The sequence below is a fragment of the Protopterus annectens genome, chromosome 6.part0, assembly GCF_019279795.1.
Source record: "Protopterus annectens isolate FY-2018-M chromosome 6.part0, PAN1.0, whole genome shotgun sequence".
Taxonomy (NCBI): domain Eukaryota; kingdom Metazoa; phylum Chordata; order Ceratodontiformes; family Protopteridae; genus Protopterus; species Protopterus annectens.
In genome coordinates, this window is record NC_056737.1 from 1094476779 (window position 1) to 1094497809 (window position 21031).

General features: G+C 39.5%; 1 protein-coding gene across 1 annotated transcript in view; it reads left to right on the forward strand.

Moving 5' to 3' along the window:
- DGLUCY (D-glutamate cyclase) overlaps positions 1–21031 on the forward strand; it is a 1244793-nt gene that overhangs the window by 552410 nt on the left and 671352 nt on the right. The window lies entirely within an intron of this gene.

Sequence of the window (21031 nt, forward strand, 5' to 3'; positions counted from 1 at the left end):
ACACTTTAAAAAAATGTATTGCTCATAACACATCTCTAATGAGTTATTTGTCAAACCCTTTTGCATGGTGATTTAAATTTCATTTTCTACATTTGTATTAAATGTTTTATTCATCTTAATTGTTGCATTTATAAATAGCAGAGTACATAGTTGCTTTGTCATTCCTTGATTTAGGTACTCACCTGTGCTATAGTGCTATATTCTGGACTAGTAAGTTATTCTATGACATTGTGGATTGGATCTCTCTCACACCAAAAATGCATAGCTTCACATCTGACCAAAAAGAGGAGTGTTCAGAATGTTAGGTAAAGAGTTTAGAATAGTGATAGCAGTAAGTAGTTTGTAGTATGAACTTCATTCAAGAAAGTAGAACAGTTTCATGTTTTTTCTTTTTTCGTCTTAAACATTTCCTGTAGAGAACAGACAAACTGTTATTTTAGTACATTGACACATTTCAAAATTATGCTGTTCTAATTCTCTGTCCATGAAGCTTTGACCTAGGCCTTTGCTTTGTTCACTTACTGGGGGCCACAACCGGTGCAGGATAGTTTACTTTGATAATTTTGTTAAATATGTGTCAAATGAATGCCAGTTCCTTGAAATTCATAGATAAAGCCCTGACTACAAACTAAGTGCCTGGAGTTTGACTAACCACCTTTTCAATGGAGAAGCTGATAAGGGAAAGGAGGACTCATGTCAAGCTCAGCAAAGCCAGTTTGTGGAATGTAAAATATTCTAAAAAGGTGTACTAAAATTACCTGAGGTAAAATCCAAGGATCCATTTTTTGCAAGGGGGGCACCCCCTGAACTTGTATATACCAAATATGAGGTTGTAGAACAGTAGAGAAGGAGGTAAATTTTATTCTTGATGAAAGTTAAGACACATACTTCAGACTTTATGTTCAAGAGTTCAGGATAGTTGGATGCACATCCAGGCTGCACTGTCCATGCTTATTGAATATAATGTCTTTTTCATCATGTCCCAAACAAAGCACATTACCCAACTAGAGAAAGGCCAGAGAGATGTCTGCTTTAGAAATTCAAGGGTGTTAAAACCCTCAGCTGCCTTGGCAGATTAGCTTAGCTGTCTTTGTATTTTGTGGCCTTCCTCTTTCTTGTTGACCTATGTCCAGCCTTTCTTGCCATGAATTAGCCCTGTATGATGTCCTGTACCTTAGTAATAGCAGTAACACCTCAAACACCCATACAAAAGACCTCAATCTGCATCATCAGACTAACAAATTTCATGAGAGAAATACTTTCATATATGAAGCAAATGTCATCTGCATATCAAGCATAACAGTATTACAGCCAACTTCAGAGCCAGCTTAGGTAAATTCATGGGTAGCTACAAATTCATCACAGGGATTACTTATATGGCTCTCATAGCTAGAGGAGGCAAGTATTAGTGTGGTTTTCTTAAACATGTTTATCTCGTTAATGTCAAAAGTACTGATTTTGCAGTGGTGTTAGCTGTGTAGGCTACCTTGTCCCATTCAAAGTAATGGTGCTTGAAAGGTAGACCACACAACGAAACTTTGTCTTTTTGAAGCTTAACAGCAGTACTGAATTTGCCGTATTCTCTGCTGTGATTATACGCATCAGATGAGAGAAAATTGTGCCTGTCCAAAAGAAATGCAAAAACCCACCTTTCTTTTTTAATCTGAAAAAAAATCTTCTCACATTTAATTTTCTTTCCACCTGAGAGCTCTAGGTAGTTGTGATCCAGCCTGCTGGTAGTCAGGATTATCAAACTTATTTGACTGCTGGCTAGCCACCGGTGATGGTCAATATTGATGTGATACTCGGGCCCCATCTACAAAATGGGAAAAAGGGGGTTAATGCCTATGCTGGTTGGTGTTAACGAGTGTGTACATTGTATGATTTGACTGACTGATTTCCTAGTAACTTGCTTCTGTATTGATGAGTGAGTTCTTATTGCTACCACACAGGACTAGATAGAACACTGTCAATACAGCTTCATAGAGTCATGATTTCTTCAGCTTTTCTATGATCTCTGACTCTTTTAACCTGGATGAACCCTCCTTACTCCACCCATTCTGCCAGAGCCTTTTATGTTCTTTATTCTTGCTGTATCTCACTTGAACAGTTTCTGCTGGGATATCTCTGACTCTGCTAATCTGGTTGGGACTCCTTGTTTCATTTCATCCTGCTGAAGATCTGCATTTGCTTATAGGTTCACAGGAGTCCTTTTTAAGCCCAGCCAGATTTTCTTATTTGTAGGTGAAATGATGCATTACCCAGGACATATAGTTTAAACCTAGCCATATAGTTCCCATTTGTGAAAGATAGACTACATATAGGTTCATTGGCAATTACTAAAAATATTTTCCCCAGTCCATATTAGCAGGCTTAAACTGCAGTGTTTCCAATTCCCAGCAGAACAGGAAAGGAAAACAATGATTCTTGGCTTGGGATTGAACCCAAGACCATTTGGTTTCTCTATAGTAGTCACTGTCCCTGGATCAACAAGGAGCTTTTTGGACTCCATAACTTTATTAATCATTCTGAAATTCTTTCAACTTTTAGTCTTGTTTGGGTATGTGATGTCCAGTTAATACCCCACTGGACTGCCACCAGTAATATGCCATCCGGTTAGTATCCCACCAGACTGCCATCAATAATATGACATCCGGTTAATATCCCACCAGACTGCCACCAGTAATGTGACTTCTGGTTAATATCCCACTGTACTGCCACCAATGTGTGATATCCCGCTTTTAAAACCTGAGTCAGTAATTAAGGAGCTCAATCCTCACTACTGACTCCAGTGTGGGAGCATCACAGAAAACACCAGAGCATAGAGCACACAAGAGTATAATTTCACAATTTCCCTTAACAGCACAACAGGAACACACTCTATTTCCTGGGACTGGATTATATATCTCTGTCCACCCAAAATGTAATACCTTATTATACACTTCAGAGCAGTGTATTCCAGTTTAAGACCTCTGACTCACAATCGAAATAAATTAAAATCTCACACACTCAATCGCTTATAGGAAGCCTGACACAGATTTACAGCTGTGTCCTCTCCCCAATACAAATGGTAAACTCTGCCACCAGAGTCAGACAGGTCTACATGCCCTTCAAAGGATGATCAGTTATTAAAAATTAAATATCAAAATAAATGATAGCTGTGACCAGAAGCAGCCAGGCATTCAAGGTGTCCTGGGGAGTATCAAATAGGTATAGACACTCTCTAATCCCTAAAGAATGCAGTGATTGTCCAGCCACAAAAGTAAAGTAATGAAAAACATTTAATAATAAGTAAAATGATTATTACAAATTTAAATCAATAACTTTCACTAAGCACCAGAATTCAATTACCAACAATATAAAATTAAACTGTAGGATAGAAGTCCATCATTTTAGAAAAATCTTATCCAAATAACTGGACTTTCCTAAAATAACTAGAGAATACTGTCTCTGATCTAATCTAAAACATAAAATCAAGGGAAAGACAGGCTTACAGTTTTTGGTGTGTCCTTTTTGGGTATCCACTGCACAGCACTGTAACTGACTGCAACTCTTTTAACTGCCCTTCACCTGACTTTAGCAGTCTCATTTATATTCCAGGTTAACAGTCTCAGCTGTCTTATTTTAAAAATAACACTCAACTATTTGAAAAAGTTATTTTTTCCTGTCAATTATCTGTTCAAATAATCACAAAGCAACCATTCTAATGATATCACCTACTGATCAGCTGATTCTCCACAGACAGGTTGTACTTTAGAATCTCCCTCACAAATGTGCAATTAGAAATGTATCAAAACACTGACAGATTCTTTAAATATTTTGTATAAACAGGAAAATGTTCAACATTTTAAAAACTTATTTGCATTTTCACAGTTAGACATGTTGGCATAAAATACAAGTTAATCTGAGAATATATGCAAATCTCCTGCCAGACATGCTAACACAGATGACAATGTTTTACTGACTGTACTGATTCCAGCAGTCAGCTAGGATTCCTGAAAAATTGTAAAGTTGTCCCTGGTACCAAGTCATGTATGTGATTTGGGAATTTACTAATATGAAACAAGACCTGCCAGTTCCTCCTAGTCAGAAACAAGAAATGTTTTAATGTGTCTTTGTGAATAAGAAAATGAGTTATGTTTACTGATATATCCAATCTCAATTAAAGAAGAAGAAGTAAAGGTTAGAAGATGTAATGATTCTGGTTATTTTGTATTGCATTAAAATATGGGTAGTTTATGTTTATACTGTATGTGCAGCCTTTTTAGGAGAAGAAACTAGTAATCTGCAAAGTAGCATGTTTTTCAACTGCTGAACCTTAGAAATTATAGCAGTAGATTAGAAAAAGGAGGATTTTATTATTTTTTATAATAGAAAATATTCATCTACAAGAACCAGACCACACAGTATTCATGTTATGGAACAATTATATAGGTTTCGTTTGATAATTTAGTGATACATTGTATTAATGTTATGGAACCGATGTATAGGTTTTGTTTGATAATTTAGTAATACATTTACCATTAAGGTCTAACTTGATGAACAACTTTAGTAGGTCTAGATGTAGCAAGGCTTAATCAGAGGGTAAGAATGATAGCTGTATGCCTGAATTATAGGCAGTTGGGAGATTGAGTCTTTCAGTCAGTGTTGATGGGAATATATTTTGGTTTTGTTCATATATTCTAATTAGTTATTAAGTATTGTCATTCTTCTTCTTCTTTTGGCGTTTCCCGGTTAGGGGTCGCCACAGTGGATCACCTGTCTGTTCATGATAGGCAGTGGAGTTTTTACAGTGTCTAGTTGCCAGCCCGACGCCCAACCTTCCACAGAAGGCACACACATGCACACACTCACACCTAGGGCCAGTTTTAGAGTGTCCAATCCACCTATAGCATGTCTTTGGGATGTGGGAGGAAACCGTAGCACCCGGAGGAAACCCACGCGACCACAGGGATGATATGCAGACTCCGCACAGAAGGCACCCCAGCCGAGGATCGAACCGGGGAACCTCTTGCTGTGAGGCGGCAACTCTAACCACTGCACCACTGTGGCCGCCCTAAATGCTAGCATCCCTAGACTAAATCTTGTGTGGTCAAAAACCTTGATTTGCCCAGCCCCTTTAAAGCTCATTAATTCTGGGAGGTCTATAAGTGTCAAATCTGCATATGGCATTCAGGTTTTGGAAATCATTCCAAAATCTTAATGAACTGTCCCAGTTAGGGATCATATTGCAAGCAGTTTTTCACTTCTTCAGTTATTGCTACTCTTTTGAACTCTGCTGCTCTCTATGGGTTTTGGTTTACCTGCTTCATTTAGCATTGCTGGGCTTGGGTGGCAGCCTAGACAGAATAGTTCTCAGTCCAGAGTGCTATCACATAACTTTGACAAACTGACTTAAAGAGGTGACTCTCATGGATCCACCCATGATGAGTCAGCTTGAGCAGATAATTTAAAAATGGCAGCACCTACACTTAGAAATGCAACCACTAAGGGGGGCGGGTGGGGGTGGCATTCAGGATGCATCTTTTCTGAGACCCCTCCCCATCCACCAAATTGAAAGGCATGTAAGAACTCAAGCTTTTGATGACTGAGGGTGAGTACATACCATACAGGGACTAAAATGTCACCTCAAGTGTAACCACTGTCTGCTCTTTGCTTCTTTAGCCTTTTAATACTGCTCCAGCATGGGCCTTTGGCTGTGAATGGAAAATCCGTGAAAAACTCCCACAAAGGACACTTCTAAATGCCACCATTCTCCAGGTATGACAGACCAGCAGCTTCTTCCTCCTATATCTGTGGGAGGCCAGGATGAACTTTTGGCCCCTGTAGCATTGTTTCATGTTGTGCTCCACTCCCAGGAGCCTACATGATTCATGGCTCATTATCTATTGACTAGATAAATATTTGGAAAGCTTTGCAGCTTTAAGCAGTGGACGTGGGAACATTTCCAAACAGAAAGCCAAGACTGAGCAGCAAATTTGGAGAAAAGCCAAAACAATTTATAAGTTAGGCACTTCCTACTAATATGAACATTATGACATGGCATAGCATGATGCATATACAGACAGTGAGGGCAACCTGGAAAGAGCACCACAATGAAGAAGAAGAGAGAATAAACCCATTTAAAGGCTCACCAAAACAGTGTCAGAGGCATCAACTGGTGGCTTCTTTTTTTCATTGCTGCCAGGAAACAATTAAAAATTAAAAACAATAATTGTTTTCTCAAATAGAGACATTCAGGGTGATTTTACTGAACCTAAAAGCCTTATAAACAAAATATACCATAAGCTCTATGTTAGACTTGAAATAAAGTCAAACACTCACTGAGAGTTTTTCTTAATCAGTAAGCAGAGATTCCCAGGACATTCTGCACAGAACATAAACCTTTGGGTTTAAGTCTGAAGCAGCTCCGGTATAACATCATATGAATGTGTCTATGTATGTTGATACAGAGCCAAAGCTCCAACAATTCCTTGCGACTCCTAGCACAGCTTTTATATTAACTTAGTATTTCTCATTTATTCACCTTCTGATACCAACTTTATTCTCTTCAGAGTTCTGGAGGGGCAGTCCTGGACGGCACACCAGTCCCCTTCTCAATGTACATACATATCCACACACACACACACACACACACACACACACACACACACACACACACACACACACACACACACACACACACACACACAATTTAGAAGGTTGTCAATTCACCTATAAGCATGTCTCTGGAATCTTGAATGAAACCATAAAACCCATGCAGACAAAGAAAGGACATGAACAGTCTGCAAGAAGGAAGATGTGATGATATGGGCTAGTGCCAGCATAGCTAGCTGGAGATTTGTAAAGAATAATATCCTTTGAATATCAAACTGATGTGTACAAGATGCTTCTATTACAAATGTATTGGAACTGTATAACATTTGAATACCAAACTGACTTGTACAGATGCTTATGTTACATATGTATTAGTACTGTATGGCATTTGAATATCAAAATGTATTTGTAAAGTTGCTAGTGTTGAAAAATATATCAACAGTGAATCCTGCTGGACAGAAAGGAAATATACATGCAGGTAGTAACTGGTACTATAATCAAGAAAACTGGAAGAGCAGAGATTAACCGCCTAGCATACTTTAAGAAATATAAGGGGAATGTAAATGAGCTGTTAAACCATTAAAATGGCATCTCACAGTAATGAATAGGACCGGAGACAGTTGGTCTGGAAGAAGCCATTGTTTATTAGCTTCAGTAAAAAAGGGAAAATTCTGTGATTGTTTCTTGGCCTCAGGCCTGCCATAAACATTAGAAAAGCTCTAGATATGCACTTTTACATCTCTATGCTAAATTCCTCTCTCAACTTCAAAAGGGGACAGTGCAGGAACCCAGAGTCAGGTGACCAGATGAAGTCATTTTGCCAGCCCTAGAAATTATATTTTTTTAAATATTACAGGGAGTAATCTCTGAGTACTGAGTATTCTGTTTGGGAGCCTGACTAGAAAGACTGTTCATGTATTTCATCTTGCCTTGCCCAAGTAAGTTATTAAGGAACAGTAATTTCTTTTGATCACTCAGGAATATATAGCAAGATTAGTTTATTACTGTTTTTCTATATTTGTCTGAGTCTGTCCATCAGTATTATTTTTTTAATATTTCCTGTGATTTGAACTCTGTGGTTTGCTGCAAATATATGTTCAGTATTTTCATGTTCTTTATTATTTACTATTAAATATATCTAAAACGTTTATTATGGCTGGTCCTTTTAGAAAATATGTAACATTTGAGAGTGTTTATATTTATTTGGTGACACTGTGAGGCCACTCCTGAGAGTCTTACTATGAAGTCAACTACTACCAGTTATTTTAGTATTAACACTGAAAAGTACAATTGGATACGCTTTGTCAGGGCATTAGAGTAACTGGCTGGGGGAGTGTCTGGTGGCAGTGATAATTACCTTATAGTCTGGGCAGAAGGAGGCACAGCTAGTAAATCAGTGCCAGCCTTTTCCATGTGTGTGTTTGTGCGTGTGTGTGTGTGTGTGTGTGTGTGTGTGTGTGTGTGTGTGTGTGTGAAAATCAAATATCACAGAATGTGTGTGTGTGTGTGTGTGTGTGTGTGTGTGTGTGTGTGTGTGTGTGTGTGTGTGTGTGTGTGTGTGTGTGTGTGTATGTGTGTGTCAGCTACTTGGAGCAGGGACACAAAGCACTGTTTTCACAGAGAGGGTGCTGGAGAACTTGTCTTGGATACTCAGCTGAGGACTTAACCCTACAGCTATGCTAGTAGGGAGCCTTACTGGGGACCTGGAGAGAGACAGATATAAAGAAATCCAGAACCCGAACTAACTGTGTTCTCTGTGTGCTCTTAAGGGAAATTGTACTTAGTGCAGAGAGCTGCATCTGAAAATACTGTATCTATTTCTCTCAAAGTGAACAGTCCCCCACCAGTGTCAGTGGTGGGGACTGACACTCCTTGATCACTGGCTCAGACAGGGGAAGGCTCAGATGCCCCATCTGGGAACCAAATAGAAGAACAAAGTGTCATGCAAAGATAACATTAAATGTTACAGCAGCATGCCACCACAGATTTATATAAACGCATCCAAAATTTCTTAAATATGAATGCAATTTAGATTTTATTTAGGTGATACTGCAGCTTCAGTTTGACGGGCAAGCTTTACCCCAGTTAACAAATCATATAAATAATTGAACATTTTTAAATAGATTAAGTATGTTTTCTAGGTGATCTAAATAACATGATCTTTGCACTATTCTAAAGTCTCTGACTATCAATACAATGTTTAATAAATACTACAGGTCGAACCTTTTAAATTAATTTCCTTTGTGCTGAAAGAATTCTCTTTCTGAGGAGTAAATATAAATGACTGCTTGTAAGGAGCTTGTTAACATGGGTATCCAAGACTGCTGTTAACATTTGGGGGGGTTCTCCAGAAAGTTACAGACTAGGGGTTCCATTACAGAGTGTTCAAACACAATACACTGATGCACCCACTTGGAAACCAAATCTACAATCATTCTCTGCCAAATGCTCCAGCATTCCAAAGACACCATCTTCTTCTTCATCAGTAGCTCCTCCCCCTTCATATTCTACCTCAAATGTCCCTTCTTCTTAATCCCAGTGCAGTTGCATAACCATCATTCTATTCCACAAATGGTACTAACAAGGTCCAACCAAAGCATCTCATGGTCTGCTAAAAACTCCATTCACTTCAATATCTGCTGCACATTTCATCCTTGATTTCTGGCAGTCCAGCCCATAATAACCCATGCCCTAGGTAAACAGATCAAATGTGTAATGAGCCATTACTAAGTATTCTATTCCCCAGATGATATATGCATACTCATCTTAAACAAATTATCAGACATTAATGACAATATTTAATAACTGGGCGGCCGCGGTGGTGCAGCGATTAGCTTTGCCGCTTCACAGCAGAAGAAAAAGAATGAAGCCAATGGAAAAAAAAACAGCATCTTCCACTCATGAAGGCTTTGTTCATTATGTTGTCTTACCCTTTGGACTTCATAAATTTCTTTCCACTTTTGTAGGCTACTGGATAAAATTTGTTAAACTCCAGCAGCATACCTTTATGATTTAATAATGTATTCAGAGCATTGGAAATCAGATTTGTATAAAGTACATGTTCATACTCTCTAAGACACAAAGGATGTGTAGTTATTACTGCCAAAAGTAAGCCTTGTATGACAGAAGCCAGATATGTATGGTATATGACTTGGAGAGGGGTAATTAGACCCCAGGGAGAAAGTTGTCAAAAGCTGTCCTGTACCCAGTACCAAATCAAGTGAAAGCATTTGTAGGGCTATTGGACTACTATAGAAACAATTATGTACTCAGCTTTGCTACCATGGCCTGGCCTCTGACAACCTTATAGAATCTAAGGCACCTATCCAGATGTTGTTGTTGTCTTTCTGCTTTTCCTGGTTAGGGGTCGCTACAGCGGAAGTCCGGTCCGCTAATGATTGGCAGTAGATTTTCACGAACGCCGAGGCACCTATCCAGATAAGGTAGATAATAGAAATAGATGAAGCTTTTAACAAAACTGAAATATGTTCAGAACCTGTGTTGGCTGCCCCTGACTTTAGTAAACCCTTTACTTTGTACACAGATGTATCTGAAGTAGGTTTGGGAGGTATGCTATCTCAGGATGAAGGTGGCAAGGAACACCCAGTGTGCTTAACTAAGTAGAGAGTTAGGTAAGGCTGAGACAAGGTATGCTGCCTTGGACTGAAAATGTCTTGCTGCTAAGTGCACACTAATGTTTTCATGGTATTTATTGATACCCAGCTTCTCTTTGGCAGGTGACCATGCACCCCTTCATTGGCTGTACATGTAACGGGGTATACACTCTAAATAGTACAGGTGGGCTTTGTCACTACAGCCTTTTCATTTCACCATTAGGCATAGTCCTGACAACAGCCATAAAAATGTGGATGGGATATCCTTTTCCCATAACCCATCCCACTGAGAGCAGAATTGGGGGTTCTATGATGGGAGGGGTCACTGCGTCATACTGATGTGTTTTTGCTGTTTCTTCCATTAGAAATGCTGTGTCTATACCGTGTACTTCAGTAAAACCCTTGTAGCTGTGTGCATATCTAGCATAGTATTGTAATGATTAGTGCAACTGCCCAGTAAGTGTGAGTCATCAAAGAAATGGAAAGACCTGGAAGTCCACAACTGAGAAACACTGTCCTCAAATTGGAGGGATTTTGAAGCTGAAATGGAAATTCTTGGTGGACCCTAACCAGTGGAAGCTATGGAAGTACCAGAAGAGTTGCTGGAAGTCCAGTGGATTTACTTTAGGAGTCTGTGAATGTGTCCAGGGTTGTAGTGCTGATTGAATCCCTCTACAGCAATATAATTGCTAAACAATGGAACAGACTTCCCAATAGTATCATAGCCTTAACTTCCTGTAAACCCTTCAAATCAGCCCTAAAATCACATCTACTAAACTCTCATCTCTGTAACTGCGACAACCCCAGATAACTTTTAAAACCTTTGTTTTTCTCTCTCTAATTTTTCTCTCCTCCATCACCTGCCATTCAAATCCTGTCACCACTCACTTCCTCTAACTCTGTCCCTCCTCCTCCTTACCTCCCCTCCATTGACTATTTCCTCAAAAACTTTAATCAAGTCATCCAATTCCTTTTCAAACTTTGATCCCCTATGAGCTGGGCATAAATCAGAATTTATGTAAACTGTCTTTATAATGAAACTACAGTATGTAATATGTAATACTCTGGTTTATATCATAATGTCAAATTGTGAGAAGTCTGAACACCACATCGAACTGAATACTCCGGAACGTAATCAGTACGAACACTCAAAACTTCGAAGATTGGAACTCCGAATGGTTATGGTTGGCTCTTCTCTACTCAATGACATATGCATGAAGTCTCCACTGTGGTAAGATCTCGGAGTTGGTATATTTAAGTAGGGGGTGTGGGGTGGGGCACAGCCCCCCACATTAGTAATTGTGTGAAGTGTTTGTGTGTTGATATTTGATAGTATGGGTGTAAAGCTGGCCGACCGTTGATTTTTGGAGTTCTGTTTTTCACAGTTTTGAGTGTTTGGACTACTTAGGTTTTGGACTTGTCATTTCGATGTTGTGGTGTTCGGACTTATCACAGTTCGATTATATGATATAGACCCTAATACTCAGCTAAAGCTCATATGGCTCATGTTTTACAACTTGACTATTGAGATATGCAGTAATACCTAATGATGTTCCCAACTTTTCAGTTTGTCAATGAATTTGTCAATGTTTAAATCAGTATTTAAGTATTAATGTATGTGTATAACATATTTCTGAATAATATTGTATGTGGAGCTTTTCTCCATGGGCCACTGCTGAAAAAGGACCTGTGTCCAGTCAGACTTTCCTGGTTAACAAATGTAAAATAAATAAATAAATTGAACTGCAATACCAAGTCTGTGAACTGCAAGGATTGTTTTCTGTTGAGAAAATGTAAAACTGGACTGAAAAACACAGAGTTGAACTCTAAGCCGACAAGAGATGTGTTAAGCAAAAGTGGTTATTTTCTCTCTATGTTGATGTGAATTTTGATTTTACATTCCACTGTAAATAAACTGTACTTAAACTGAAAATGTCTCCAGTATGTTAAGCTGGATTTTTTTCTTTTGCTTATTTTACTTATTTTATTGAATCCTAAAACTTTTTTCTCAGTTTCTTAGTGGTTCTTTCATTTTTCCCGCTGCTTAATAGGACCCCTTAAAACAGACAAATATGAGTTTAACACAGTAGTGGCCCATGTTGGGTAAACAACATGGCACACAAGACCCTGAAGGACATGAAGAGAGACATGACAGAGCTCTCCATGCATGTTATAAATGCAAGAAAATGTGAAGTGGAATCCTATCACTAAAAATTATGCTGAGGTGTAAAGAAAAAAATTAAAAGCTTTACAGTTGGCTAAACACTTGGTGTTATTCTAGGGGGCTCCAGAATATTTTGTCTTGGGATGAGATGCTTGACAAACATTTTTGTTTTAGCAGGGATGGTCCGCACTTTTTATTCCAATGCTTCTGCAAACTGGCAAAACCTTTTGCAGCCCCTTTGTGCCTTTTTTTAGGCAAGGTCCAGCTGATGACCCATCCAACCTAACTTTAATTTGTGCTTACAACTGATTTAGACTTGGTGGAAACTATTGAGGACTATCCATGTTTGTTAGAGACCACATTATCTCGCTAGAGATACCTAGACCCCTAGAAGCTGAGGTTATAGAGATTCAAATCATGCTAAAAAAATATCAGCTATCAGTTCTTATCATGTTACAGAACTCCCCCATGTCTCCAGAGAATTACAGAACATTCCTAAGTGTTCTGGATGAGCTCCCCTTTGGTAAGAATGCTGTTATTGTAGGCAATTTTAACTATCCACTGATTAACTTGGAGATCTGAGCCACCAACATAGGATTTTATAAACAAAACCTTCCTGGACCAGATGTATAATGAACCAACTAGAGAACAGAGTATGTCTGACCTGATCATAGCAAACTTAGCATCTATATGTTCCATCCCCAAAGTATCCTCCTGATTGGTTAGATCAGACCACAGACTGGTAATCTTCCTCATCAGAAACTGCAAACCATCAGAACCAAATATCACCAAATTCAGGAACTTCCAACATACAAATCTACAATTCTGTGATGAAGTATGTAAAGCCAAGTGTTTCTATATTATCCATAATGCTGATACTGCAATGAGCTGTAAAGAAAAGTGTTTCTGTCACCTGGACAAATGTATTAAATTGGCAGCCTCAACTAGGTCCAAACAAATGGTTTGGACTAAAAGCAAACCATTATGGTGGCCCTCAAATATTAGTGTACAATGCAACAAAAGGAAGAAGCTCTAAACAAGTGTAGTAGAATGAATACCCCCCCCCCCAAATAAGGACAGCATCAAACAGTTAAATAAAAAAACTAAAAAAAAGGACTTAATAAGAACAAAGCAACCTATGAACTCAGATTAGCTACAGAAGCCAAAGGTAACTACAGATTCTTAGGTTCATAGGTTGGTACTAGGCTATTGGCCCTAGGGCCTATACAAGCCTAGCCATAACAATTCCCTGGATATTTCTTCCCACAATATTTACTTCCCTGGACCCCTGTCTAGCAGGGCAACTGACGTGATCCCCGAGGTGAATTTCCTATCTCCCATCCAAACGTCAAGGTTCCTTTTGAAGAGGGCCAAGGAGGCGCTCTGCTTGACATGTATGGGCAGTCTATTCCAGAGTATGGGGAGTCTCTGGGTCAGGAACTTATCCCTCCAGCATGTTTTGTACATTGTGATGACAAGGTTTAGATCCCTGGAGCGTGTGGCTCTGAGGGATTGGGATTTCTTTAAGTGGAGTATGTCCAACAGCTATGTTATGTCTGAAAAAATAATAAATAACACCCAACATTGCTCTGAGAGTATTCTTAATGGTACTATTCTGATCCAGGGGATATTGCCAACATATTAGCTAGTAAATTCAGTGCCAACTTCACCCCAGTGACATCCATTGCAAATCCAGTTATCCCTGAAGAAATTAAGCCACCAACCATCATGAAAGAGCATGTACTAAAGATATTCTCCAAAACAAAGAGTAACTCATCCCTGGGGTCTGACAGCATACCTTGTTGTCTAATTAATTGCACTAAGCAGGTATTAGCAGACCCACTCTTCAGCCTCTTCCACCTGAGCATAACAACTGGCTTTGTCCTAGTGGAATGGAGCACATCTGGTGTGATGCCAGTGCATAAGGCTGGCCCCATCACTGACTCTGGGAATTAAAGCCCTATGAGTCTAACAAGTCATATATGCAAAAGCATGGAATGTATCATAACTGGCCTAATTAACTTTAATATCTGAAATCTTATCAGACTCAACCCCCAGCAGTTTGCCTTTGTCAAGGATAGATCCTGTCTGATGAATCCCACAAACTTCTTTGAGAAGGTTGCTCAGGCAGTAAACTGTGGACAAGCTGTTCACACAGTGTACCTTGACCTTGCGGAGGCATTTAATACCATGCCACATGCACATGTAATAAGCAAGTTGAAGGAGCTCCAAATTGACCCATATGTGGTTAGGTGGATAGCCAACTGTCTTTTAGACAGGATGACCACAGTAAGAGTAGAGGATGTGTCCTTGGAGAGCATGAGGGTGACCAGTGGAGTTCTGCAGTGATCTGTGCTGGGACCTCTGCTATTCAGCATCTACTTACTATATTTACATTTACCAAATGAGGATCTTTGGTTAAAGTTTTTGAATAATTATAAGATGGCAGTTGTCCTTAAGCCCCCTCTGACATACATGCACGCCTTCAAGAGCTTACACTTGTCAGTAGATGGCATGCTAAAAATGAACTCAAGCTCAATGTCAAAAAATGCAACATTCTAGAATTTGATAAGCACCCTGTAGGTCCAGCTTATAGCACAGATAACACACCACTTCAAATAAAAAGTTTATGAGAGACCTAGGCACATGGATGGATAGCTCCCTTACATTTAACCATCTCATTGCAACAGTGATTACAAAATTCTTTGTATAGGTCACAGCAAAAAATATTTCATCCACAGCAAAAGAAGTCATCACCTCCTTGTACTCTACTTTGATTAGACACATCATTGAATATAATGCCTGGTCTAGGATGTACCCTACTAAGCATATCAAGCAACTGGAAAGACCCAGGAGGTTTGTAAGTAAAATAATCAGGGGCATAAAAGATATAAACCACAAAGAAAGACTGGAGGCTTTATTTGTATATTTAGTTTCATGTAGACTCCTTAGAGAAAGCCTATGTCATGCTTATAGGACTAAAAAGGAAGCAGTACACAAGAACTCTTATACCTTAATAAATCAAACATTGCAGGTAATACTAAGGCCAGAGATCTAAATCTACCCCAACAGATAAATAAAACAAAGAGGAGGGTTAGATTTGTCGCACAGTGTCTGCCCCTTCTCTGAAACACACTCACTCTCCAAGTTAAGTAGTGTGTTGCCTGGTTGTTTGTGTAGCTAACGGATCCTTCATTTTGTTATGTTTGGTATTCTTAATTATAAATTCATTAGATAACAGCTCCATCTAGCAAGTAAGTGTTTTTCTAGTGACCTTCCACTGTTTTTCCAATTTTTACAACTTATCTTACATTGGAGTACATTTCTCGGTTAGTTTTCTAGACTAAGTGTAAACTTGCTGAAGCAGTAGTGGTTGTTAGGTGGCAGGGAGCAACTTGCTGCTGTCTGAGGAGTAGACATTAATGACAAAGCTCCGGTTACATTCTTATTGGTTCTTTCACTTTTAGAGCTCAGCATTAAAAGTAGGCGACAGAGTACTGTGCTCTGCTGCTTTGTACAATGCTGTATGTGACAGATGCAGATGCTTTCACTTTCAGATTTTCTCATAAGAACGTTAGTTAAGTCCTCCACCTCCTCGTTATAGCTGTATAATCCAGAGAGTTAAGCAGAGGATCCCACGGGCAGTTTAGACAAATTATTTCTCTACCTACCTGTTGTGGTGCCCAAACCACATTTCCTCTATCCTTACCTAGGAGTCTAACAAGAAAAACCTCCACACCCTAGAAGCTCTCTTCGCCCTAGAGAATCCTGACATCTGTGTGGTCACTGAGACATGGTTTAAAGCCATGGACAGCACACTGACAGTGCCAGGTTATAGTGCCTTCCACACATTTAGACCAGCTAATACACAGACAGGGATTTAAGGTGGTGGTGTCTCAATTTACACCAAAAATAAATATATATCAAGCCTGGTCAAACAGGACAATACACATGAGCTTCCCCACGTTCAAATCACTATAGGCAAAATCCAATACCATTTCCTTGCAAACTGTAGGTCCTTCTCTATGACCCAGGAAATCCATACCATGTATTTAAACTTATTGGAAACATTCCACATCTAACCCAAGACCATACTCATGGGCAATTTTAATTACCCAACTATTAACTGGGAATCATGTATGACAGAAAATGTACAGGCGCAGAGACTTATGAATTTTGTAAACACAAACTCCCTGGACCAGATTGTCAGTACACTGACCAGGGGTGCAACCATACTGGATCTGGTCCTCACTAATATGGGAGAGTGCTGCACACCTCCTAGGGTAATGCATTCTCTGGTAAGGTCAGACCACAAAATGTCTCCTTTGAAGTAAAAATCAAACCTGGAACTCCATCTAACCCTGTCATTTTTAGGAACTACTCTAAGATTAACTTCCTACTATTAAGGGATAACCTGGCAATATTTCAAGCCCCATTAACCCTAGCAGCACAGTTGCCTATGTGGAACTCTTCACAGAAACCCTATATAAGCATGTTAGTAGCTGCATAGAGGCAGCTGTAACCCCCCCCCCCAGGAAGAAGTAAAAAAACAAAGCAAAAAACAAGCCACCCTGGTGGAATCACAACATCAATAGACTGTTTAACAGAATAAAGGAAATCATAGCAAAAATTAGGAAGTGCAGCACCCAGCAGAATAAAATCAGTCTCATCAAAATAAACAAACAACTCAGAGGACAAAGTCTACCAGTGCCAAATTTGAGGTAAATCTGGCCTCCCAGGCCAAGGACAACCACAAAGCATTCTTTAACTACGCCCGCTACCTCAAGGGCAATACACAATTGTGTGCAGAGCTCATTGTAAATGAAGGCACCTATACTGAGCCAGAATGTGTAGCAAACCTACTGCCTGACAAATTCAGCTCCAACTTTACCCCTCTCTCCCCCTCAACCTTCCCTCGGGAAATACCATCAAGTATACCTCCCCCTGCTACCACTAGGGAACAGGTCCTTAATGCTTTCAATAAGGTAAGAACACTACATCAGTGGGCCCAGACAATATCCTAGGATGCCTTCTAAATAGCATGAAATATGATCTGTCAGGCTGTCTGGAATGTAATCTCCAAACAGGCTTCATGCCTCATGAATGGAGAAAGGCAACATTCATCCCACTGCACAAAGGTGGGCCATCTACAGATCCTGGAAACTACAGATCCGTAAGTCTCACTAGCGTCATATGCAAAGCCATAGAAAGAATTATCATGGAAATGATCAGAAATGACATAGGAAATCTCCAGACACTAGATCCAACCCAATCTGGTTTTGTTAAGCGCAGGTCATGCCTTCTCAACCTAGTGGACTTCTTTGAGAAGGTTACAAAGGCCATGAATGAGGGCAAAATGGTTCACTGACCAAGTTGAACTGACCAAGGCATTTGACACAATGCTGCACTTGGGCATTGTTGACAAACTCAAGAGGTTAGGTACAGAGGCAGTCGGTGCTAATCTGTAAAGTATGTCCATCTAACCAAGAACAGCTGGGGTAACTCAGGATTAATATGGCTAGGCTTGTAAAGGCTCTAAGGCTGCTAGCCTAGTAACGTCATATGAACCTATAAAAAGGCCCTATAATAAAAGAAAAAAAATCACTGCATGCAAAAAAAAAACTAACTCTGAAGAAATGAAAAATGCTGTTGCTAAACTAAATAAGGAACTCTAGACCCTTACCAAGTCAACCAAAGCCAGATTTGAGGTGAGAATTGCCACCCAGGTGAACAATAACCACAGTATCTTTTATAGCTATGTTAGAAACCTCAGAAACAATGTCCAGCAGTGCACAGAGCTAGCAGTAAATGATGCAGCCTGCTCAGCCTCAGAGGATGTAGCTAATATACTAGTGAATACATTTATCTCAAAAAGCCATTTGGCAGAGTGGTTAAGGTGTTTGCCTCCCATGCATAAGAGTCAAGGTTTGACTCTCACCTCTGTTAACAGCTCATTGATTAGTGAAATATAATTTCAGGGGAAACAGGTGCTGACTTTGAAGGAACATGGGCAAAATTCTTGGCTAGGCTTATAAGGGCCTCCGGGCCAATAGCCTAGTATCATCCTATGAACCTATGAACTTCACCTCCCCCAAATATTCCCAGATCACATGGCAGCATCTATTCCCTCCCAAACCTCTTAAGAAGAAGTCTACAAGGCACTAATGAAGACTAACAACACTGCCTCTGTGGAGCCAGATAACATGTCAGGATGCCTACAGGCTAGCCTGAAATAGGGCCTGTCACAACCTTTCAGAAATTATTTGGTATCACCCTTCAGTCAGGCTATGTGTTGAACAAATTGCGAAGAGCAACAGCCATCCCTCAGCACAATGGTAGGATGTCAACTGACCCATGAAGTTATAGACCTGAAAGTCTGATGAGCTTCATCTGTAAGACTATTGAAAGCATCATTAAGGAATTAATAAAGAAAGATATATTTAACCAACAATCCCTTGACTCAAGCCAGTTTGGTTCTGTCAAGGACAGATCCTACCTTCTTAACTTGATCAACTTCTTTGAGAAGGTTACTGAAGCAGTGGATGAGGGAAAATTAGTACACATTACTTATCCAGATCTTGCCAAGGCATTCAATGCCATTTCCTACTTGGGTAATGTTAATAAACTCTCCTAGCTAAATAGTAATCCCTATATAACTTGGTGGATAGCAAATTTGGCTCAAAATAGAACCCAGAAAATTAAGGAGGATGGTTCCATCTCCTCCAAAAGACCTTCCACCAGTGGTGTGCCCTGAACTCTGAATTTAGGCCATACCTCTTTAACTCTTTGATATTTACTGGTCAGAGGTCAAAGAAAATGTTAAGGGGTTTTCGGCTGACCACATTTGCTGATGACTGTAAACTAGGTACCTTTATTAATTTTCCAGAGGACAACAAGATCCACCAAGAGGATCTTTCACAAAGAAATAGCTGTTGTCAAAACTATGGAGTAAAACTAAATGCTAATAAAATGTGCAATAATATCCTCTGACAAGCACAACCTTTGCAGATATCACATTGAAAACACACACCTGAAAAATCAGTCCACTAGCTATGGACTAGGGAACGTATGCAGAAAGTGAACTGTCCTTTATTCACCATTTATCCATTATTGTAAAAGTCCTTTTTCATTGTGCATCTTATTAGTAAGTGTAGGGCATCCAGGTCCTGGGATGTGATCATTTCACTATATTCAGGAATAATCTGGACAATTGTTGAGTATAATGCCCCTTTGGGCATGTGCCTGTCATGTCCAAACACTTGAAACAACTTGGATACTCACAGGATTTCCTCAACATCAAGGGCCTAAATCATAAGAACTACACTGATCATTTCAAATGTTTGTTCCTCCCTATTCTTTGTATCATACAGGTTGCTAAGAGCAGACCTCCATCTTGCATACAGAGCCTCAACAGATCCCATCCTGTCAGACTTACTGCACATTTATAAGCCGAATGATGCATAAACACCTGTTCAAGAGAGCTTAATTTCTTTTGCATCATAAGTAGAACTTCAGAGGGATACCACAGAGGATTCCACTTATTTGAAATCATCTTCCTGTCCACATTTAAACAAAGTACTTCTCTTATTTTAGTCAAATGTAATCTGGACAAAAAGATTGGACAAAAAGATGGGAAACCAAAAATTCATCCCTGGAGTAGCACCCTTGTGCCTTATGAAAGGGGTAACATGTCAATGTTTTGCTGATCTGGGTTACTTCATATTTAAACTACAAGGGCAAAAAACTTAATGGGAATGCATAACTAGGCTTCTAAAGATCCTGCAAGGTGAATAGCCTGGTAAGAACCTATAAACCTGTGGCATACTTTCTCCTCTAAAAAGGAGTTGGATGGCTGGATGGGTGTCATAAATTCACCCCTGGTATGACTGGCCTCGTCCTCCTTGATACGAGAGGCAATGGCCTAAGTTTGGGTACTGGCAAAGTGGAAATGGCCTTGTGGCTCATTTGCCTTGCAGTTCCTATGAAACTTGCTACTATATACCCGTATAAACAAATCAATAAATCTGAAATTGTCTGCCTGTTCCATCAATTTGTTATATCACCAAAAAGAAAACACTGAAGCAAGTGTCCCTCCTCTAGACCCCAAGTGGAGGGCTACAGACCCTACAGCCCTTCTTCTCTAGACATGTTAACTCCAACATCATATAACAGTGTGGAAAAGAGATTCTTCAATCCTACTGTTGGGCAGTCTTGTACTAATTTGCATTGCCTACACTCACCTGCCAACACATTCATTTTAAAGGGCACTCACATTTACAAAGCTTCTTTTACACATGCATACTATATACCCTATCCTGCAACCAACTCAAAGGCACATATACACAAAAAAAAAAAAATCCAAAGAACTCTTACATATGCATATATGCATCTCCTTTATAATGTCGACTTAATATTTTGTCGGTTTTCATAACATTGAGGCTGCATTGTTGAATGTTTAAAACAACGAACTCCTGGAACATTGGATTTTTTCTCCAGGAAAGTAACCACTTGGCCACCATGGTGAACTTTGCCCTTTTCTCCACTGTAGGGCAATCTCAGAGTTGGAGTATTAAGTTAGGGGAGGTGAAGTCCCCCACTTCGATGGGTTTAATTTGCTTACATTTTTAATTTCATTGTTGGTGGCCAAGTGGTTACT